At 26.0% G+C, this 24,474-nt stretch overlaps 1 protein-coding gene and 1 non-coding gene across 3 annotated transcripts in view; both read left to right on the top strand.

The window, feature by feature from the left end:
- The window catches only part of LOC112594070 (Kv channel-interacting protein 2-like), a 276,882-nt gene that overhangs the window by 102,749 nt on the left and 149,659 nt on the right, over positions 1 to 24,474 (top strand). The gene's annotated exons all lie outside the window — the stretch shown is intronic.
- On the top strand, positions 8,685 to 8,841 carry LOC112594104. Its single transcript, XR_003114639.1, has one exon. It is a non-coding gene; the product is annotated as a U12 minor spliceosomal RNA (small nuclear RNA).

The following is a 24,474-nucleotide window of genomic DNA, read 5'->3' as shown; positions in this document are numbered from 1 at the left end:
ATAATGTTATATAACAAATATATTATGACTGATAAGTAAAATAATAATAAATATTAAAAAAATAAAAAAAAATAATAATAATAATATAAAAATATATATAATATAAATAATAATATATATTATTATTGTTATATATTATTATATTATAGTATAATTTATTATATAATATTATTATTTTAATATATATAATAATATATATTATTATATTATAATAGTATTATAGTATTATAGTATTATCCTTATAAGTATAATATAAGGATACATACATCATACAATATTAAGTATATTATATCTCAAAGGAGAAAAAAAACGTTAATAAAGACTTTTATTATTTTATAATTATCAATAAAAATGTTACAAATATAATAAATATACCTAGTTTAATGTATATTATTTGTTGAGTAAACTATTTTTCCATATGAAACCATGAATAATTTTACACCTTAAAATACGTAAATGCATGAATATGCATGTCGGTGATTCATAACCATATAATTATAGTTATGTGTACATAATTTGTCATACTAAACGAGTTTACAGTATACTTATTTTATTATTATGATTGTCTAGGTACTGATTATTATTTACGTAGATATTATTACTATATAATAAATATTCATGATATACAAGACTGAGAACGTTACAGAAATATATTAAATAATTTAATATAAAGATAATATTGTAAACACTTTAAATGTCTTAAAATTGATTATAAGTGTACGTAGATATACAAATAAAATTTATTTTTATTCGATTAATTAGTTTTAATGAAAGAGAATATATTATTGCTCAATTAATAAAACATTTAAATTATATAAAATTGAAATTTTAATTCACTTTAATATTTAAGATACACCTACATTAAATAAATCATTAAACACAAATAAAAATTTAAAAAAAAAAAAAAAACAATTTTTTTAATGTTTATTAAACAATGTGTGCATTTAAACAGAAACAAAACAGTCTTTACTTGAAATGAGATAAGTAATGAAAAAAGTAGAGTAAGTATAAAAGTGTAAACATAAATATATTATATATAATGTTCTCAAAAAGCATTAATTGTAATTTGTATTTACATTGCGTTGATTCAATACTATTTTTACATGAACAAATAAGGGAATTGATATTATTATTACAGTTATGAATAAATTAAAAATATTATACCATATACTTGAAAATTTTCATCTGAAAATAAATAAAAAAATTATGTTAAAAATTTCTAGAACTATTTATATAAATCGTACTCAATAACTTTAATTATGCTGTATAAATGAACATATGTAATTCATTAATGACATACTCATAAACATAATTTCAATAAGATATATTATAGTGGTAAACTACGTAGGTGCTATTAAAATGTACATTTTATATGAAAAATTATATTATTTAAGATCAATAACATACACATAGAAAATACCCTGAAATTGAAGGCCCTAATTGTGCACTTTAAATGAAACGTTTTTCTCGTATTATCAGTAGTGCTATATTTTATTTAACTAAAATAGAATAGTTTTAATTACCATTTCATGATATTTAAAATTTTTGTACAAATTAAATTTCGTAATGTTTTTCTATACCTGTTGGGCGTAGGTGCTTAAAAATAAAAGTAATAACGAATATTTCGTAGCTGAATAATACGAGCAGTAGGACTATTCAAGGCGAATTAGTCGTAACAGTTTTGAAAAGTCGGTTTCTTAATATTTAATACTTATAACTATAACTTATAATATTGCGTATACCTACTAACTGTAAATAATTTCTAAAATCATAGTGGAATAATTTTTTATCAATGAAAATATTCAAATATTTTTATTGTTGATATTATAAATTCATAAAGACGATAAGGGGTAACAATAAATATAATATGTAATTAAAAATATTGAAATATCTCTTAGTAACTAACTATTAAAAATAATAATTTATTAAATTTATTATATTATTGTTATAAGTTATATTATAGTTTATTATGATATTATTAAAACGCGTATATAAACGTACATAAAGCTTGTATGTGTAAACGATAAATAACAATAATACAATGATAATTGATTATACTGATAAAATGTTCGTATCTAAAACAACACATTAATAATATTTAACTAAATGGTACATTGAAAATAGTACTAATTATTTTGGATTTTTACGATAGCAGTTATGTGATGGCAGAGTGTCAAAGGCACTCCTCAAAATATTTCTTCGATATCTTTATCGTCTAAACTTATCTAATTAACTATAACCTCGTTAAAAATCCCCCAAAAATTATTCTATTTCGAAACATGCAGTCTATAAGGCATTGTTTTCGTTTAATCATTCGAGATAATGAAAATTAATACAAAAATAATGAAAAATAAATACATTTTTTTTTTAATCTTATAGTATTGAATTTAAATTAGTAAAGAAATATTTTCAAAAACGTTAATACTTTTCGAGATAATAAGTATCTGTTAAGTTAAACCTTGATAAAAAATAAAATCGTGTTTTACACCGTCAGTTAATTTTTAGTGGTTAGATTTATTATTCACAGGTTCCTCGTCCTAGGTCACCTCTACGATGCTTATTTAGAATTTATTGTAATTGCACATAATTATTATGTAGTGTATACATTGGTAAGATCCAAACAAAGCCTTGATAAAATAGTCATATGATCACGAAGGTTTTAAATTCTGTAAGTAAAATATTTTTAAAAATATTCTGCATTAATAGCTTTGAGTAAATACCGTTTTGAAAATTCTATGAATCATAATTTTAATAAATACATAATTAAGAACTAAAATGGATTTAAGTGCACTTAAACAATCATAGTGTACACGGAAATCATAGTCCAAATTCGTATTTTGAAGGAGGCGAGCAATTGCAAATTATTTTATGTTTACCTATACTTTTATTAGTAATAGCTTGAAATTTATAATATAGAGAGAATAGAAACAAATTGAGCACTGTGGGAAGCGTGAACATTATAAATAGGTATACGTCACGAGTAGATCGGTATTATATTATTATGTATACATAAGTATAATGAGTTATAGCTAATGCTGTAAAATTAAATTGTAAGCAGTTATATACATATACTCATAAATATATATATACATTATGTATTACCTTACAGTTTACTGTTAATGTAATATTAATAAATAGATAATGTGTATAGTTAAGTTAGGTCAGTGTTATAATATTATTATTCCGAACATTAACTACTAAAGTATATAAATATAGTCAACGGGTGTACGGTAACTATACCAGTATTGCGATCGGATTCACACATAGACTTTCTTCAGTGTAAACATTTTAGCATTCTTTGAAAAGAATATCGCACGAGAAAAAATCGGCTGTTTTAAAACGATTGTTGTCATTTTTACGTTTCGACGTACATAAGTACATTATTTCCGTTATAAAAATGTTACGAGTAAAAAAAGAATACTTGTTGAAATTATTTTATCATTTCCAAAATCACTTGCATAAATGCATAACATACGAGTACATTCACCTTATTTGTATATAACATCTGTAACTATTCGTAACTATGGTTTGTGAAGATTTGATTTTCAATTTTCAACGATATTATAAGATGGTGAAATATTCTGCCAAAGGGAAGCGCTAAACGAGTTATTTTTTTTCTTTACAAAACGAAATAATACAGTGCAAAAAGTATGACGTTGTCTCGTTTCAGATAGGTATTACATTATCATACTTATTGTGTCCAATCTCGTACCGCTTAAAATCTATTCGTTTCAAATTGCAATATGGAATATACTCGTAACGGTGGACTGATTGACGCACTTATGAACGCTACAGAGTTCAATTAAATTGTAAGTTGCCGAGTCATTGACATCACACAGATATGAAAATATACTGAACAGGTAGGAGGTACCTACATCGTTAAATCAAAATAATAAAATGTGTTTAACTATGATCGTTTTGTCGGACAAGAATATTTAAGTATATTGTGAATTGTGATTAGTTAGATATACCATAAGTTCATATGGGTTCCGATTTCACGGAGAATACATTCATTCAATGCGTTACAAATTATTTATTAATAGTTTGACCGATATAAATTTTAAAATTTATTCATATTCTCGTCGATTACATAACATTATTATTATCTCGTACTGTATTACATTATTATTCCGAGGGATCGTGATCGCTTGACACCCGACAATATTATTTTAATAATTATTATTATGTCCAAATGGAAAACAATATTTGAAACGCGACTATACGTTCCTGATCCCCTGGTACTAATTTACTGCACTCGACATACATACACTGATGCACGTCAAAACATCATATTTTATACAATAAATTGTATTGTGTAATTATTATAAATTATGTTATCACAACAATAAAGCGTAATATCGGACAGGAAAAAATAGTTTCGTATCCGTTCAGTCCCCAAGTCGTGCATCGTTATTTTAATATTGTTCCTAAAAACTCGCGGTATTTACAATGTCATAAAAAAATATATTATTATTGTTGTTTTTTGACAATTTATTCTGTTAAAGACATTAGTGCTAATTGCATTTGGCGCGCGCCATCTAGCGATACGTTTAGATAACGTTATTTATTCATCGATCTCCGAGAGTCTTCTTCTTATAATATAAAACGAAGAATAGTTGCTATAAAAATACACGGGCCGATAGGTTTAGTGTCTCGACCGATCGAAAAATTAAAATTTTTTCTGTATATATGTTATATGCGTTATTGCCCGCGCGCCGTTATCGTTATCTCCCGCCATCGTCGTTATTACTTATTATTATTGTTTTTATATATACCGTTTTTTCCGCTTTTCTGGCCTTTCGAGACCTCTTTCCGTCGCGTTCTCGACGCTATATTCCAGAGCGGGTCTTTTTCGTCCCGTCCGCGCGTTTTCCGATCGCGCGGAACGCGTCTCTCGCGAGCCGCGCGTCCCCGAATTCCGTTCGCGGCGCGTTCTCCGGTCGGTCGTCGTATCGTCACTACTCACTACTGTTTTTTTTTTTTTTACGATACGATAAATCATTTATCCGTATCGGATACGCGTCGTTTTGTTTTCGGTGTCTCCACCCTCGGACGCCTCCGCGACCTCATCGGTACTGTCTCGACAGCGTACGAAATACGATTTATTTTATGTGTATAAAAAAGAAACGCGCGTCGGGTTTAACAGATTCTCATGTGTATTACAAAAACAGATCGCGAGAGTCTTGCTCTCGAGTCGTTTTAATGTTTTTAATGACATACATTTGGGGCGATATCGTGATATGTGTCTGTGATAATAAACTTGGTACGTCACTAAGACGTATATACGATTAAATAATGTAAACGAATACGTCAGAAACACTCTAAACGACAATAAATATGCGATTTACGGTTTCGTGACACGCGAATCGTAAAAATTGTATCGGTTAAACGACGTATAATGTAGTATTCGTCGCATCTCTAAAACGGTTTAAGTACTCGAGATTCGGTCGTAGATTACAACTCAAACTGTAGTCGATAGGTGTTAGGATAGGTCCCCCAACGTTAGGTAGGCATGTACGAAACACGTTGCGGCGAAATCCGGGCGGCTCCATATGAAACTGCATAATCGGATTTTTTGCATTTTTTTTTTTCATTTAATTCGATCATTATTAATTGCTATTTTCGTTTTGATATTCAATCTTACACTAATGCTCATAAAATATTTTTCAAATTTTAAAAATGATTTGATCTCACACATTTAATTTTATATTGCTTGATTGATGATGATAAAATATATTATATTATTATAATATACACAATAGCATTCAATTATTCATTTTTTAAATAGATTAAAGATAGATTATTATATTCAATAAATATATATATATTTTAGCATAATATCTTGAATGTCGTCGAGTAGACATATACGATATTTTAATATTACTGTTACAACGATAGGTTGTCTTGTTTTACACGGAACTTTCGAGTTCCCAGATAAGCCGGAATTGTTGTAAGCCAACTAACTTTAACGTATACGTTAGCAACCGAGACACTAAGTAAGAAAAGCGTGGTTTTATTTCATGTAATGATTCTTCTCATTTCCTCGTGGGAATGCTATGTTTGAGATTTGTCGTAAATAGATAGTAGGTAACAAATAAATAGTTTTATTTTGTGAAATGTTGTTAGTAGTTTTCCTTGTTCCACGTAGTATTTGAAACGATTCTTTGGTTTTCAAATTAATTATGATTTGCGTGTTTTTTACGGACCATATTTAAAAGTGATTTAACGAGATACTCAGATACCTATCTTGCTTGAATTAGAGACTACAGAGCTACCTATTTTTAAAGTACCTATTGAAGTACTGACTATTCAATTACATATTATATTAGTCTCTTTTAATTTTACGTACAGCGTCACCAAACATAAATTAACGATTAAGACAGTTTACAAGTGATTATAAATAATGAACAATTAATCATTGTTTTAATCATTTAGCCATTTAGTTACCTAATGCAGTAATACCTATAGGCTATGTATCAATATTTGTATAAATTATTAAACAAATTTAAATCGGATATTTACTATCATATGGGCTTACTGAAAAATGAATAATTTACTGTGTTTAATGTATTAACATATAAAATATGTGAAAAAAACAAACAATAATCACTTTCTGTTTATTACGTATTATTGTATTAAATTTCATTGGTATAAACGAATAATTAGCTACCTACTTATAAGTCATAAAATCGATTAAACTATAGTATTTCCTTCGAGTGAATTAAGGACGACGGTTTGAATATCGAAGTAACAATATTTCAAACACTTGCGACAACCAGTGTAGGCGTAGTAGCCTGTAACTATTATTTTAAATATATTTATGTAACTTTCCCATAACGGTAACGTTGTAGGCATAAGTTTATACTATTAAACGTGCTTTATTTTCATTTATTTTTACAGTACATGAATTACAAATCCAGCTTTGGTATAGTGGAGAATAATCATGATACCGCCTACATGATATTATGATTGATATTTTCATGTTTTATAATGTTAATTTTAACATTTTCTTTTTTTCTATATTTTTAATTTCGATTTAATATCGAATGTACTACATTATTATTTATTACGTTAAGCTTCAAAACTTGTTTTAAAAAAACAATTTTTTAGATTTTTGTTGACATTTTTTAAAAATATCCATCATCTAACTTTTACTCGGTTATCCACTGTTGTCTTGATCTTCTTAAGTGTGGTTTTTTATTTGGTTTGTTAATGAATATCTATTTAATCAATTTTATTCATCCTCTGTGCACCATAGGCGTGCGCTTTTTCTTAATAATTATATTTTTATTTGTTATTTACACAATGTCTATGCTAAAATTGTTTGAATTTAATATTGTAACATGATATAAAATTTTCAACAAAATGTAAAATTGTTTACTGTAGTATTACCACAAAATAATAGTTACTTAAACCGAGTACCTACCTATAACTTATAAGAAAAAATTATGCCGTACCTACTATACCTATACGGTTATACTAAAGTTTTGCGCACCCTTATACTCTACATGCATACTATAATCATCTTACTCTAATACCTTTTCGACCTTAAAAAATCTTGTAAATTGGATGCAGGCGTGCATTATACAGTCTGCTTAAGTTTTTTTCTACTCGTATACAATAGTATTAGGCCTATATATTTTTCTTCCGAAGTTCTATAGTTTATTCTCGTTAGCCATATACCCTTATACTTGTATTAAAATCGACAAAAACTAATACTATAATATTAGAACTTGAAATCTTGAAAATCGTTTTGATTATATTTAAAAGGACGCCACATCTGCGTTTTTTTTTTATCCCTGTTACCTCCGTGATAAAATCGATAGCTATTTCATATTTTCATATAATATTATGTTAGAACTAATATTATAATAAGTGCATGTTTAGCATTAAAGTGAATTGGCATAATACAATTATTATTACCGTACTCATAGGTTAATAGTTAAATCACTATCCGTTCTTGTTTAACAAAATTTGTATTCTCAAGTTAGGCGTGTAAAGATTTTATGAATTTATGAATAGGTATTTACTTCTTTATTGTAGTAATTTTCATTCTCATTATTATCTCAAATAATTTAAAATATTGCAAAAAGAAAAAAACTAGCCTCAAAAATTCTCCTTAACGCCAACGGTCGAGATCGCGCTATAAGTCGCATACAAATATAATATTTAATTAGTAATTTTAAAATATTAAATATAATAAAATATATCAATACTAACAAAACATTTAACTGCGTACACGAAGTTCGTAAATTCGTTTGACGGGAACTCTCCGTGTCGCAGTACCTACAACTGCAGTTCGCGGCACGGACATAATACTCGCTGGCGGGCGTGGCGACCTCTCATGAATTACGATATTATTATTTTGCGTATTCGTCGCGGCGCTGCGCGGACCGTTGGTCACGCGGCGGTGAATTTTCGACGGCAGATGGCGCTGTCAGCGACAGGGCGTCCGGACCGAGCGCAAAATACGATCGTTTGCTGGTTGCGGAATAGTCGTCGACCTCCGTACCACCGCGAACGGGAACGGTTCGCACCGCGTACGGAGCCCGACGGATCGGTGATCACTCCGGACCCCATAGGACCGAACCGGTGCGCGAAAAGGCACCGTGCCACACCGGCGCTCTGCACTGGAGCCGCGGGACGGAGGTGCATAAGAGCGGTTGAACACGGCCGAAACGATCGTGCCTTAAACTAATGAGTAAGGAAAATTTACAAGCCTTGGTGACGCTTGGCTTCGACAGTCACATACTGTTACCTTAAATTTTTTGAAGGGTATAGGTCGTCCCCTTGACTGGCACGCCTACTTTGCGGGCCGGTCGGGCGATAGCGATCTGCCCTATGATCGGTAGCAATTTGGATTAGCGACGCGACCGCCTCCAAGCGATTAAGTCTCGTCACTCGGTGGTATAGTACGATAAACTGTGTGAAGGCAGCGTATTTCTCAATCGGACTGAACGTGTGTGTGAAGAGTAGAAGAGCGTGTTCAAATATAGTGCAATAATTATTTACGAAAAACGCCCTCGTGTTTCGCTCCAAACAACTTATTCTGAAAACGTTTGACCTATCACCATATTTTGTCGTTGTCGTCACATTTTCGGTCTAGCAAGTAGAGCTATCTGGTGGCCAGAATGTTCTCGCGTCATATTCCACAAATTGTACTTGCGTGTTTTCTCCGATGTGCACGAAAAATAGATCAACGTCGTACAGTTCATGATAATGACATTGGCGAATCATGACTGGAATTAACGTATACAGTATAAGTAATAATATATTAAATGGACCTAATAACACCTATCATATTTACACAGAAAAAATGTATTTGGAAATAAGTAAAAATGTTCAAAATACATACATATTATGATTTATTTTTTAGTAAAACAATAATCAGTTATAAATTAGCTGAAACTCTGAACGTTGTATTTATTTTTAGAAAATTGAATGTAACGCGAAACGCACAAATAATATTGTAATGTTTTATTTTGTTATCGTTTTTTGGCGTTTTTGTTCATGATAATGCAAATATTATAGTCTATAGGTTAAAATAAACTTAACCGTGGTTAAAACTAAACTTCGTACCACAATAACACAATATAAACGTTTAGGTAATTTGATGCTTCCACGATATACCATGGGCCATGGCAAAAAGTTTAGACATCGATGAAGTAATTGAAAAATTTTAAAATCAATAGTTCTATAATATTATGATCGTTCTTTTACAAAAATTCTTTGATCTTTTTAAAGTATTTTTTTTTATTTATTTTATGTTAAAATGTTTTAATTATATCACTTTAAAAACATTATATTTTTTTCATTTGAATTTTAGTTGTTCTTTAACTTAAATGATTTTCAAATGTAATACCTAATATAGAATGCTATAAAAATATAACAGCACAGTAATATGTCGAATCAAAAAAGTTTGAATTTCGACTTAAGACAGAGAAGTTATTGAATTGTAAGTACTCATAAAAAATTTTATATATATATATATATATATATATTATTATTCATTACATTTATTTTCAAATAAAAAAAATCATAGACACTTAACATACGTAAGTATAAAAAAATGTATAGTAATACACAAACAAGTTAAAAAAAAAAAATGATATCAACAATTTTTTATTCACTATTTTCTATAATTTACAAGTATGTGGCTAAATTGATCAGGAAAAATAACCCATTAACCAATATAAAAAAAATCTTTATGTAATCCCATCTATGATTAATAACCAATAACTAGAAGATTCTCGTGCATTATTGTAACTTTTTATTTTGCGTTTTAAGACGTTTTTAAAATAGAATTATAAATCCAAATCCAGTGAATTGAATTTATTTAAACACAGTTTTTTTTCGCATAAAATTACACGATTCAGGATTTTTTCATTATAATACACATTTCGATAATCAGTTCTATTTTATCAAAGGATACACGTTTTCGTACTATTAGGTATTATTAGATTACACAGGTTTAATATTATATAACATAATATTTTAATATATTTTGTAGTTTTACGAAAATTAGGCGACAACCACACGACCGGTAGACGGGCTATATTATATTATAATGTATATTTTACTTGTTGCCAATAAGACGTAGGTCTATATACTAAATAATCAATAGGTACAGAATATACCAACTGAACGCGCCGGACGCTTTAGAAAAAAAAAAAAAAAACTTTAAAAAATGTACGTAATGAAAAATTTATTGTAAGCGGTTGTATACCTATAGGTACATACAGAGAAAGACATAATATTGAATTTGAATAGATACCTACAGTTAAACAAAAATCGCATTTTTGCATTAAGAATTTGTTACATAAAATCTTGTTCTACCTGAAGTAAATATAATTAAAGTAATTAAATAAATATTTTTTAAAGGGTTTTATTAAGTATAAACATACAATATAATGAAACGATCAAATTTATATAATATTTTTACAATAATACACATCTATCATCAACAGACAATATCATTATTACGTAAGATATCCATGTAAAAGGTAAAAAATATTTTAAATAGAGCAGTCTTGTTTAATAAAACGATGACATTTATTGACTTGTTCACCACTGAAGCGCCAACGGCAAATATATAAACGAAATCAATTATTAAATAATACCTACCTACATACCTACTAACCTACCTATAAAAATATATATTAATAACTAGTATTTTTTACATAGCATTTTGTGCGGTAGAAATAATATGAGTCAACTAATTTAACCTGCGGTTAAGTACCTACCTATCTGACATGATTTTAATACATATAATATTTCACACACACTCACCTGCTGTTTTTATTTTATTTACCGTTATTATAATATTATCGTTTAATAATATATTTGTATATGAATATGAAACCTCTGAGCAGTGGTACCTATTAGTAATTTAAATTGCACTTGCATATTATTATTATCAGTCAAAACGTAATAGCTGCAAGTATACATTATTATAACTATTATATTATGTACTTAGACTATAATATTAAATATGGGCACAAGGTGAGTATTTTCAAAGTGAAGACTTTATTTTTTATTGGAATGTATTAACATTCATGATAATAATTTTTACATAACTTGAAATATCTATAAATCATTATAAAACATTTTTGATAAACACGTTTTTACTATTTTTATCGTAAACAACATATCTACCTACACTTTTAATTTCATGTTCTTGAACAAATAATCTACTGGAAATATCAATATGTAAAAATCGTATTTTTAACAAATAGGTAATTAATTTTACATTCTACTACTTAAAAGTTATAAATGATTATGTAGGTCTTTATTCAAAATTCAATTTTTATATAAAAGTATGTTGTTTCCATAAAATTATAAGAAAGGTAACAAATAGTATGTTTCGTTGAATATATGCTGTATTAATGTATTATCATAATTTTAAATTTTATTATATAGAAAAAATATGAGTATTCACTGTTAAAATAATTGTATATGATTTGTAAAATGAATACCTAGGTACTTACGTAACGCATTCTGATATTCATAAATCCATAATAAATGAAAAATAATATACTACCTATGTGTCTACCAGAGTGGTTTTGTTTTAAACACGTGTATAAACATGTTTAAAATAACTAAATAAAAAATAATTTTCAATTTGTTTTAATTATTTAAAACAGTTGAATAAAACAATAACAAAAAACAAGTGTTTAAAACAAGAAGAAAAAGAAAATTTTAGCTTAATTTTAATTTTTTAAAAAAAATTTATTTTATTCGCACCACATATTATTATATTCCTATGTATATCAAATTAAATTATATTTTATGATTTTATACAACACATGAAACAACCTGGTGTTTATTTTCTCAAGAAATTTATAGCAGAAAAGAAAAAGTTAAAACTTTAAAATGATGTCCATAAATAACTGTTTTAAACAGCACAAAAAAAAAAACCAAAAAACAATACATCTATAACTATGTTTAAAACAAAAAAAAAAAACGTGTTTTTTCCAACTCTGCTACATAATGATTATAGGTAAATAGTAAACACTAAATATTAACTTGTTTGGAGAAAACCTGTCTTTCTATAAGTAACACAATACGTTAACATTATATTATTACTTATTAACAAAATAAATTATAATATTTATACCTGTAATTAAATAATAACATATATTAGTCGGGTATTTCGGTCGCAAGTGAAGTTTAAATTAGCCTTTTGCAATTTTAGGGTTTGACACACCTACAGTTATCGGTTAGGTTAGATATAGTGTACATTCTATTTCTGTACACAATGCGATGCCAATATAATTTCTGTCATAGTACTCACTACTGACACTACTCGTAGTATCGTTCCCTTCACCTGCGCGGAATGGTTTTAACTTTTAATAGGCCCTCGCCCCTCACCGCGTATAGACTATACATGTGGTAGGAAGGCCGACAGTTTGGAATTGTTCCTATATTATAGTGGTAGCCCGTAGGATCTAAACTGTTACCCTGTTCGATGACATGACTCAATAGTCAATACTACAGTGACTGTGCTTGTAGTAGGTACACATTTGACATTTCTACTCTTTGTGAGTCTCGCGATACCTGTATTCATCATTAGTACTTAATAAACTTTATTACTTTTTTATTGTGCATAAAATTATAAAATGAACCGAGTAGTGTATACTGTAGAGTTGATATTACTATGCAGTAAACATTTTGTTTTTTACAATTTAATGCTGTGTACACAATTTATTTTTATTGGAGTGTTAAATTTTCAGTGATCGAAAATCGAATTTATATATGATACTTAAGAGGTATTTTTTTCAATATTATTAAAACATGTACATTTTTTTGACTTTCAAAAGCTTATTCTAAATGATTTGAGTATTATTTACCGTGTAGGAATATCAAATAATATTAATTTCTAAAATAGTATATAACGCGCTATCTAGCGTACAATTTAACTTACCTTATTGAAAATTCATGTGTCGTATAGGTAGCAGGACACATTCTGAAATTTGACCAATAATAATATTAATATTATATTATTATTATAACTATGGTATGTTAAAATTATTATTTATATTTTCAAGACAGACATGAAAGTTCAATATTAGAATACGGGAGTTGTTAAGATGAAAAATACTCATATTATTTTATATTTTCATGGTAAATGATAAATGTTTTATTAAAGTATCTACGATTACAGAGAATCTATTGTATTCGATGAGATTTTTATTATCTTTCCTAGTGGAAACTGTAGTGCTATATTGATAACAACTATAATACCTAAGTATTTAAACGTTGGTTTTTCAACATCAGTTATACTTATCGTATGGATAATATTTTTAAGAGGTTTTTTCCAGTTGTTTATGTAAGTGAGATTAAAATTTACTGACAATGATTTAACTGTTTTTAAAAAACTCGGAAACTCATTTGTTCTAAAATAACGTTTTATCGTTATTTTAAAAATCATAACAATAAATAATGATACTGGGATGAAAAGTGAAATAACCAACGGTGCGAATGACTTATACTATCTTGTCTCTGCTGCAGCAATGATGTACTTACATTTTACGGTAGAAAGGGAAATATGGGTGATGAATTTACTCTTGCTTTTTTTTTTTTTTAATTGATTTTGAAATTCCAATAAATAATAAATTCATAGATTAATGATATTCTTATAATGCAGAATAAAACATTAAATCGTAATAGTTAGCTATATTTTGTCTACGAATGTCAACAAAACAATAATAATTAATACTAAAATCTCAAATGCTTAATGGTAATTCTAAAAAAATTTTCTATGAGTTATTCAAAACTAATGCATTATATTAGAATAAAGTAGGTATACTTATTTATTAGGATAATTATAGCTTGAGTGTCCGATTATTTGAACGATCATGCACGGGTTAAAAATAAAGAATTTTTACTTAATGGGCATGCTCTTATTGGTGTATATCACAAAAATATCAAAATTTTGCCAGATGATTATTAATGAAAAAATCTAAAAATAGAAAATTAAAATATGCCATATTATATATTATGCTAATGACAATAATGACTACAATATATTTTTAATAAGTAATTTATTTAATTTTCGTAAACAAATATCAGAAAGAATCCAATTTATCATAGTGTTAAGGTGACTTAAGGTTGGAAAGTGAAGCGGAGATCTCTTCGAATAAGTGAGTTCTAGATAAATACATATCCATGAATCCCTTTACTCTGAGTCAAGATCCTAATTATGTCACTTTGTTACAGTATCTTGTTTTTTCCTATTACGAAGAAAAACATTATAATTTTAAAAATATATATATATAACGTACGCTGTCCGTTATTTTGACTCTATAGTTAACTCATAACAATAACAAAAAAAAAAAAAAACGATTATAAAATTACTTTAGGTACCGTAAAAAATAAACAAATATTGACGTCAATGAATTGCATTTCGACGTGCCAATGCGTGTGTCAATATAATATCGTGGTCACGACATTGAAAATAAATATAGATATAGACACCTAGTTATAAAATATCTAACCTACGCTGCTGTTATTGTTTTATTGTTTTAATAATCACCGGAAAATGTAAAAAGCTACACAATTATCTACAGTCTATCTACAACCATTGTTATTAGTATTGTAAAATTATAATTTTAAAATATAATAAAACATCCATGACTTAATATTTTTTTAAATTTTCGTTTAATGTCAAATTTCAATAAAATGTAATATTATAACAATAAAATTTAATTTTTTTATTTTTATTTTCACATGGAAATTCATATATTAAAGTACAACCTATATTATTATAGGGTGTATATACGGGAAAAACGATTTGACTGAACAATAAAATTGAAAATACACATAGATAAAATACCAACACCTACACGTTTACGTACGGATGTGTAATATTCGATGATAATATCATATCACGATAAATAAAACATCGTTATACTTACTTATATGTATTACATACATATTTATATTAGTTTTGAGACATTATGTTTATTTTGTGTCAGATAAGCAACTATAGCGGTGAGACATTTGCCACATAGATGGATCACCATGAAAAACTGTTGTGTAGACATAAATTCATACATAGTACCTATATTATTATATTATGTACTTATAGAAACCCTTCAATGTCGCAAAAAATGGGCCCTTTATTGAACAATGACTTAATATATTATTATATCGAATTTACATTATATACACTGTTATAGAACATGAATATACTATATGTAAATTAATACTTAATAGCCTATAAGTATACGTATATTTAATTATAGTCTATTTCACAGTATAATATTGGAGTGCTAAAATACGCTTAGCAATCATGATTTCACGCAGATAATCTTAAACAATATTATGTTAGATTAAGTTAAGTTGGAACTTATTTATAAGTTATATATATATATATAGGATGTAAGAACGCGTTATTAAAAATATATTATTGTATAGATATAGCTGTTTTTCAAATTTTCATTTTTTTTTCATATTTTTAAAACAACTTAATAACTAATTATAATGGTGATTTTTCGTGTGTATTTACAAAATATAAAGTTATGGATGTATATTATTTAAATTGTGTATTATACGTGTACTAACTGAGGAGTTTTAGTTTTTATTTTTTTACTAGTCATCCATCTCTAACAAATGTTAAAAAAATATATTCATACATACTTTTATCTATAATGTATAATGTATACCTCTTTCTCTCTTTCAATATATATATATATCTACATAGATGTTTTAAAGTTTTAAGTGTATGACATTTGTAACTAACTTAAAAACTTTCAATTCGAAATTCATATAATTATGTAAAGGTCTTCAGGAATGTAACCTTCTTAATATATTATCTTGTAAGTTGTTTTAAATATTCAAGAGTTAAAAATTTAGTTATTAAAATTATATTAGATTAGAATTTGTTTTAACAAATATTTTATTCATCGTCTTTCAATTTATGTATATTTATATAAATACATTTTTGTGCCTTAATGAAAATACAATTGGAAATATCACTCACTATTTTAATTATTAATAATACTTTGAATGATTGTTTATAAACAAAGTATAATTTTGAGACTAAGTTATTTCATTATTATTTTAAATTTACTAAATAAAATAATAACTCTATTATAATAGGTAATAATAAAAGAGAGAAAAAGTTTTTTCTATAATATTTTGAATACTTATTAATCTAGCATAATTTCATTAATTATTTAATATTATTACTATCAGTACATGCATAATAATATAGTAATTTATTTTTATGTAGGTGTCAGTTAATAAATCAAACTTAATTTTAATAAGAAAACACAACAAGTTCAAAGATAAATATATTTTTTATACCTTTCATTTATATATTTAACTAAGTGCTATAAAAATACAAGATGGAATTCAAATGTACTTTTTTCTCGTTATAATAATATAATTTTATAGTATTAATCAAGTATATTTGATCAATATTTAAAGTATAGAAAGTTAGTAAATTATTCTTATTATTACTCGTAATAATCAACAATTGTTTGGAACTCATTAATAACGTCCAAGAAGGATATTACCTACATAATAAAGGATTCTAAAATAAGTAAATGAAAATTAACATAAAAAACAGATTCTTATTATTTTAATATAGTTTGATTTTGTTCGAAGATTTTACCAGAAAATGACTATACATATTATATTTATGAAACACAAATGGTAGGTATATTTTGATATACGTTTGACGTTGAATATTGTAAAAATATATTAAATCGTGACATTTGTTTTTATCATCAAACTTGAATTTATAAAAATAAAAATAGTAAAAACACTAACATTCATAGGTACATTTCATAGTTTTATATACTTTTTTGAAGTGTTATTTATTTATATTTGTTTTATTCTGTTTTTTTTCTGAAACTTTATTTTGATAATTAATTTTATACAATGGATATCAAATTGTTGATTTAATACAATGTATTATATTGATGCAAACAACATTTTTGAACGATAAAAGTTTATAATTTTTTTAATCGAAAACATTACTATCAATCTATGACTTATACACATTATGTATAAATATATAATATACTAGATGACACAGCAACCTTTCATCGAGTATTTTTTTAAATCAGAGTATGAAAAAATTTTAAATGTATTTGTTTTTTGCCATCTATAATAAATGTTTTGTATTAAGTATGAAATGTACCTATGTATATATTATAGTATCATACTGAATGGTTTAAACCTATCCTACTAAGTTACCCGAGTCGAATATTAGCGTAATCAATTAAACTATTCGTTTAAAAAAATACACAGCAACACAAAATATACATACATAATTTGGTTTTAATCATAACAATGGTAAATAAATTAAGTGCCATCGAGAAATTTACAATTTTTAAATTTTATATTGAATTATCGGAAAGTATAATTTTAATAAGGGCATCTAAGAAGTCGTGTACACAGCATTTTCTAAATCAATAAGTATAAGCTCGGGAACACAGATAAAATAAAAAAGGTGATTCACCGTGAAAAATTGTTTTACTCTTTTTATTGAACTCAAACTATGTATACGTAGAATCATTTTAATAAAAATACAACGTTATTAATACGTAGAAAAAAGATGAATAATAATAATAAAAGTATTTATTGGTTTATAATGAATCATGATCTATAAGACTATAAACATCGAATAAAACATTTTCCTCGGGGATTTTATATGATATTTGGTGTGTATAAAAGATCAAACAAAGTACAAATTAAAAAAAGGAAAAATTATATTACCTGTTTATGTAGTCAGATATTTATTGTGTTAATTAAAATAATACTATTTGCCGTTAATTATATGTCATGCCGTTTGGAATGTAGGGTATATTTTGCACTCAATGAGAAATAATTGTCAGTTTGTTATTTGTATGTATTATTAAATTATTAAATTATTCAAATAGTTTTGTACTTCGGTCAATGATATGTATAGTTGGAAATTAAAAGGATGCAAGTATTAAACAACATGCTCTATGACTAAAATTCAAATCATGAAATATCTCTGTAAAAATGCACCTTGCGTGTTAATGTATTTACTATTTAGTATTTAACTATCATTATATTTATTAAATCAGAAGTAAAAATGTTTCACTTAAAAAAAAAAAAATCAGTGGAAATATTTTCTAAAATGATTATTACCCTTTGTCTATTTTTTTTTTTTTTAGTTTATGAATTTAATTTATTGATAGATAAACCTTCAATTTCGCAATTGTTTTAATAATTTTTTTTTTTCAAAATATTAAAAATATCAATATTAATTGTTTGATTTACTTGTATTATTTGCACGTACCTATTTATTATATATATAATATATAAGTTGTCATAATATGTCGTTTATATAATCTCCATACATTTAACTAGGTATTGGTCATGTAAGCTATTTGTATGTATTTTTCCTTTATATTTCTATGGTTCGTTTTACATACTTATTCTATTGACTTATTCGATTTTTGGAAATCATTTATTTCTATAGCATATTATAATACATTTATACGTAAAATAATATTTCAAAAGTAGGTGGATACTAAAATAAAACTTATTGACGATTGATTCAATATGTTTCTCTAGGAAAAAAAAGTTACAAAATCTATTCTTTGAAATTCTCCTCTTCATGTGAAAATGCTCATGTGCCAATAATAATTTATTTAAATTCGGCTTAACATAATTATATTCTTTTAAAAAAATTTTCAGTGGAAATGGACATAATAATTTATAGAATTTGACTGTTTAGACTTTAGACGTGCAATTTATTGCTGATAATACATAGTATTTTTCGGATATCTTCGATCTTTGGTATTATATAATATATATTCTACAAGCAAATCAATTATTGATAAAAAAAAAACAAATATTGATGTAGTAGAAATGTAGAATCTAAAAAAAAGATTTATCCTCAATACTCGTGGTTTTACCAATCCATTTGTAGGATAGCTTATTGTGTAAAAAAGGTAGATATAGTTATTGATTTTACAAGGCTTTTCACAGAACATTTGAATTCAAATGACAATATTTAAAATCTAATAAATTTCATGAAAGGTATAAATTAATTGAATTTACAAATCTCTTCAATAGTAGTATTTACTCATTATAGACCCAAAAATGTGATGGTTGATAATATATGATACCATTGATATCTATATCCTATATCAATACATTTATGTGAAAATATTCATCTTGAGTAAAGCAATAAATTAAATGTGATACAATGTTTATGTCGTTTTTAATAAAAATGATCAAATAATAAATATTTATCTGATTTAGTCAATATAATTTATTTTTATCAATCAAGTCAAGATTTTCTAAAATTTCTAAGAAATAAGAGCCATAATTTCTGTACTACACTGAAAACCGTGCCTTTTATCGTTGAAAGTTATATACTATATACAGTAAATTGTTTATTATCTATATTCAACTGTAGTGTTTACCTTATATAATAATATTCTATTATATTTATGTATTTTTTAAAAATGACGCGATGGTGTTAAACGACTACATTTATGCTTTCTGAGATGGAAAATTTGAATACGATTCCTATATTATTATTGTTGTTATGGGATAAGGTTATTAATTAAAAACTGAGTTTCTGACTTGAACAGACGTTGTTTCTGCAGCGGTAGTTTTATACTTTTCACAATATTTCAATTGTCCAGTCGACCTTTTCATTCTGTTAAATCGACACGAGAACTTAGTTATGTAATTTAATATATTTTATATTGTACCTAATTATTAGTTGTACTACAATGGACTTAATAATTGCACTAAATGTGCATTTATTTTTATCATAAATTATCGTTATTATTATCATCGTTGTAAATATGTATATACTATGAGTATATGTTTATATGTAACGTTGTTATATATTATATATTATATCATATTTAAGATAATAATAATAAGTACTCACGATCGTGTTATATGACCCTTATCTATATTTCTCAGCACGTTCTTAAAATACTAAAATATAATAGGTATCATCCTCTTCCTATATTATTATAACTGGTCACTATATATTTTTGTCCCTCTCTAACTTACATACATTAGCCGGATTATTGTTTATCGCTACAGCCACGGTACTATACTAGGTCAAATAAAGGGGTAATGAGGTAATGAGGTTTTAAAAATATGAGTTTTCATATCCTAATATTATAATATATTCATATGCGTAAACAATATAATGCCATATAACCTAACACATAATATAGACGCTATATAAACTATAATCATTTTGCTATGAAGTATAAACTAACAATATTTTTAATATTAATATTATTATGGTTAATAATTTGGTATGAGTGGTTAAGTTTTAATTTTATACATAAAAAACTGATCTAAAAAAAAAAAATGTTCACTATAATAGGTATATTGGAATATTCTCTATTGATATTTATTAAAATTGTCATTTTTAATTGTAATTTAATTTAAATAATATATTTTCAATCAAATGTTATATACTATTATATACGGTGTTAATATATATATATTTTTAATTTTGAAACAGTATATCATTATTGGTTGATTAATTATTTAAACATAATCTTACAAAGAAAAAAAACAAAATCATTTTTATATAAAATATATACTAAATAACTAAGGAAAATCTTTAAAGATAAAAAAAATAAGTTATAATAACAAAATTTTGTCTAAAATAGACAAAAAAATCTCACACATTTTTTTCTTCTTTAAATTTGATTTGATAATATATATATATATATATATTTTTATCTTATAACTTTCAATATAAACTATTATAGTTCAACAATTATAATATACAATATTTAGAGTTTAAGCGAGATAATAAGATACAATATGTATGAATAACAGGTTATTTTCTTAAATTATATAGTTGATAGTATTACAGTGGATAACTTATTTTAATTTTAAGAAGATAGATAGTCGTAATTAGAAGTGGATTTAATTAAATAATGTGATTAGAGGAAATGATTATTATACATTAATAATGGAATTGGCTCGAACCTTTGGTCATTGGTGTTATATACATTTTGTTAGAAATGAATTGAGGACCGTTATAAGAAAGGAAATTAGAAGGTTAATGACAGCATATTGAGGTCAGAAATAAAATTAGATAGGATTTGTTTAAGATGAATTTGAATTGTTGTTGTTTTCGGTTGTTTTCGCATAAGTTTTCTTTTGATAGGAGGAGGAATGAATAGGAGGTTTACTAGATTATTTTTAAATAATATATTTAACATTTGAATATTTAATATTTCTGCTTTGTAATTATATTTTTAAATCAGAAATAATTTATTCCACTCCAATTTTTTAATTATGACATGATTATGATTTTCAAATTTACTGTCATATAATTTAATGAAACACAAAATACTTTTAACGTACTTAAACAAAACTAAAAGGGCTGATTCTATTTGCCTTTTGTTTATTTAGTTTATAATTAGCATTTATTTGCCCTAACAAACAAAAAGCATTATGTAGCATAATTATCAATTACTTAAGAAAAAAAAAAAATAAATTGTATTATTATAATTGAATATAGTTGTAAAGGTACGTGTTAAAATGATCATTCTCTACACAAAAGAATAGTTAAAGGCAGACTTGGCGCCTTTTACATCTTTCTAGTAGACAATAGTTGGTTTTACTATAGATTTAATATATGGTTATACACATGATGATTATGTTCTTTTGTCAACAATTCTAAATGGAATTGTTAAAACTATAAACGAGTAAAATAAATAATGTAAAACAAATAATATTGTTTATGGTGTTTTATGTATTTTAAGTTAATTAATTATTAACAATTAAAAATGGTTTAGAAACATGAAAAGGCTTGCAAACAGTAAACAATTATACTTATCATGTTATAGTATTTTCATTTAATCATAGTTCTTAGATCTCCGTTCATGAGATATTGTAATCTGTAAGTGTTATATCAAGAATAAAAATATAGAATGATCATAAAAATATTATAAAAAAAATATATTTTAAATTAATTTGAAATAAAACTATAAACAGTATCAAAATAAATTACAATATGTTGTATTTAATCAATATTGCGTATTTTAGGAAAGCATTGTTTTAATATAAAATACGTTTCTAAAAAATATTAATAACAATAGGTTAATACATCAGTAGGATTTTCAATAACCTACATATCAAATTGAATACTAGTTAGTATATGTATTGATTAAAATTATTTCAATATACATTATTTATAAATTATAGAAGGTTCGATTTTATACAAAATATCAAATTTACAATTTTTTGGTCAATTGTTTAATAAATTTTATATTATACTACAAAGTAGTTAATTGATTTTTTTTAAATTATTCAATTAAAATATTTGTGCAATATACAGTATATTTATATGTTTACAGGTATGTTTATTAAATTGTTAATTTTAAAATGTAACCACATTGATTTAACAAAAAAAAAAAAAAAAATATAAAAAACCATAATAATTAAATGTTATGAATGCAATGTATAATCACTAAAGTACAAATCAAAACTAAAAATATTTAAACAAAATTTTTTTTGCATTGTATTTTTAAAAAATTTTGATATTAAAATTATTTTTCTAGATTAATAACTATTAAATAATAAATACATATTAAAAAATAATGATAATAAATATTATGTATGTCATATTTTGTGTGACTTTATGTAATGCTAAAAAACATTGAAATTTCAACAAATACTACTGTTTACAACTCTATGTACAGGAATAACAAATTATTAATAAAAAGTAAAACTAGGCATATTGTAAATAAAAGTTTTCTAATTGATAGTTTAAAATGGATTTTTCAAAATTACATTTATTGAGTAAAATGTAGTCTCTCTGTAATTTTTTGTACACATTCGTCGAATTATTTGACTAAACTACCAACAAAACACTAAATGGCCGCTAAGGTAAGTCAAATAATGTGTCGATTTCAATATGTTTTTAATAATAATAAAATAAAAACCATTTAGGTGTTACTATATTAATTTAAAAACGTTTTTACAGTTCATCATCTCGCCTTGCGTTTGCCGCTCAATACCCGCCCCAGCTTACAAGCCAGCTTACTCCGCACCGGCTTACTCCGCACCAAAGGCTTACGCCCCAGAACCCACATACGCACCCACACCGTACAACTTCGAATACAGCGTAAACGACCCACACACCTACGACGTGCACAGCCAATCCGAATACAGTGACGGAAACGGTTACGTCAAAGGAACCTACAGCCTGGTCGAAGCCGACGGTTCCATCCGTACCGTCGAGTACACCGCTGACGACTACAACGGTTTCAACGCCGTCGTCAAGAACGAAGGTGGATACAAAGCTCCTTCATCACCAGCCTACAAGCCAGCATACTCCGCCCCAGCCTACTCCGCACCAGCTTACTCTGCACCAGCTTACTCCGCACCGGCCTACAAGCCAGCTTACAAACCAGCATACTAATTTATCGTAAACCGACTCTCTTCTACATCTTTGGGCCATCGTGATCATATTGAACCGTGGCTTAAAACTCAAACCAAGTCGTATTAATATACAATTGATACGAGCTATGTATTTATTCTGTAAATAAATATAACAATGTGTATTTATTGAAAATTTCTATTTGTTTTATTTCAATTCTTCACTACCTTACATCCCTGCTAAACACGAACTCTATAATATTAAAAATAATTTAATTATATTATTTAATAAAATATTTTATTTATGTGTCTCGACTTTTCAGCAGAGAATATGCTTGAATTTTGATAGCTATTCAAAATTTAGTCTAGTTTTTATTTAGGGAGATCATAATAAAAGATCATATAAAATAAACTAAAATACAGAGACTATTTTACTCAATAAATGTATATTTTGAACAAACTTTATAGTAATATTTACATTAGCATTATACATTTTATGATGTTTGTCTCATGTAAATCGAAACTTATGTATTGAAAGAATATTAGAATTTCTTAGCGTAAAATAATACTACTTACTGTTTATCTTAGGAATGAGTTAATCGGGTTTTATTC

Source organism: Melanaphis sacchari, unplaced genomic scaffold (genome assembly GCF_002803265.2).
Source record: "Melanaphis sacchari strain LSU unplaced genomic scaffold, SCAv2.0 Contig21_pilon_pilon, whole genome shotgun sequence".
NCBI classification, from domain to species: Eukaryota; Metazoa; Arthropoda; class Insecta; order Hemiptera; family Aphididae; genus Melanaphis; species Melanaphis sacchari.
The sequence above is the reverse complement of the archived record's forward strand: the minus strand, read 5'-3'. Positions and strand labels throughout refer to the sequence as shown.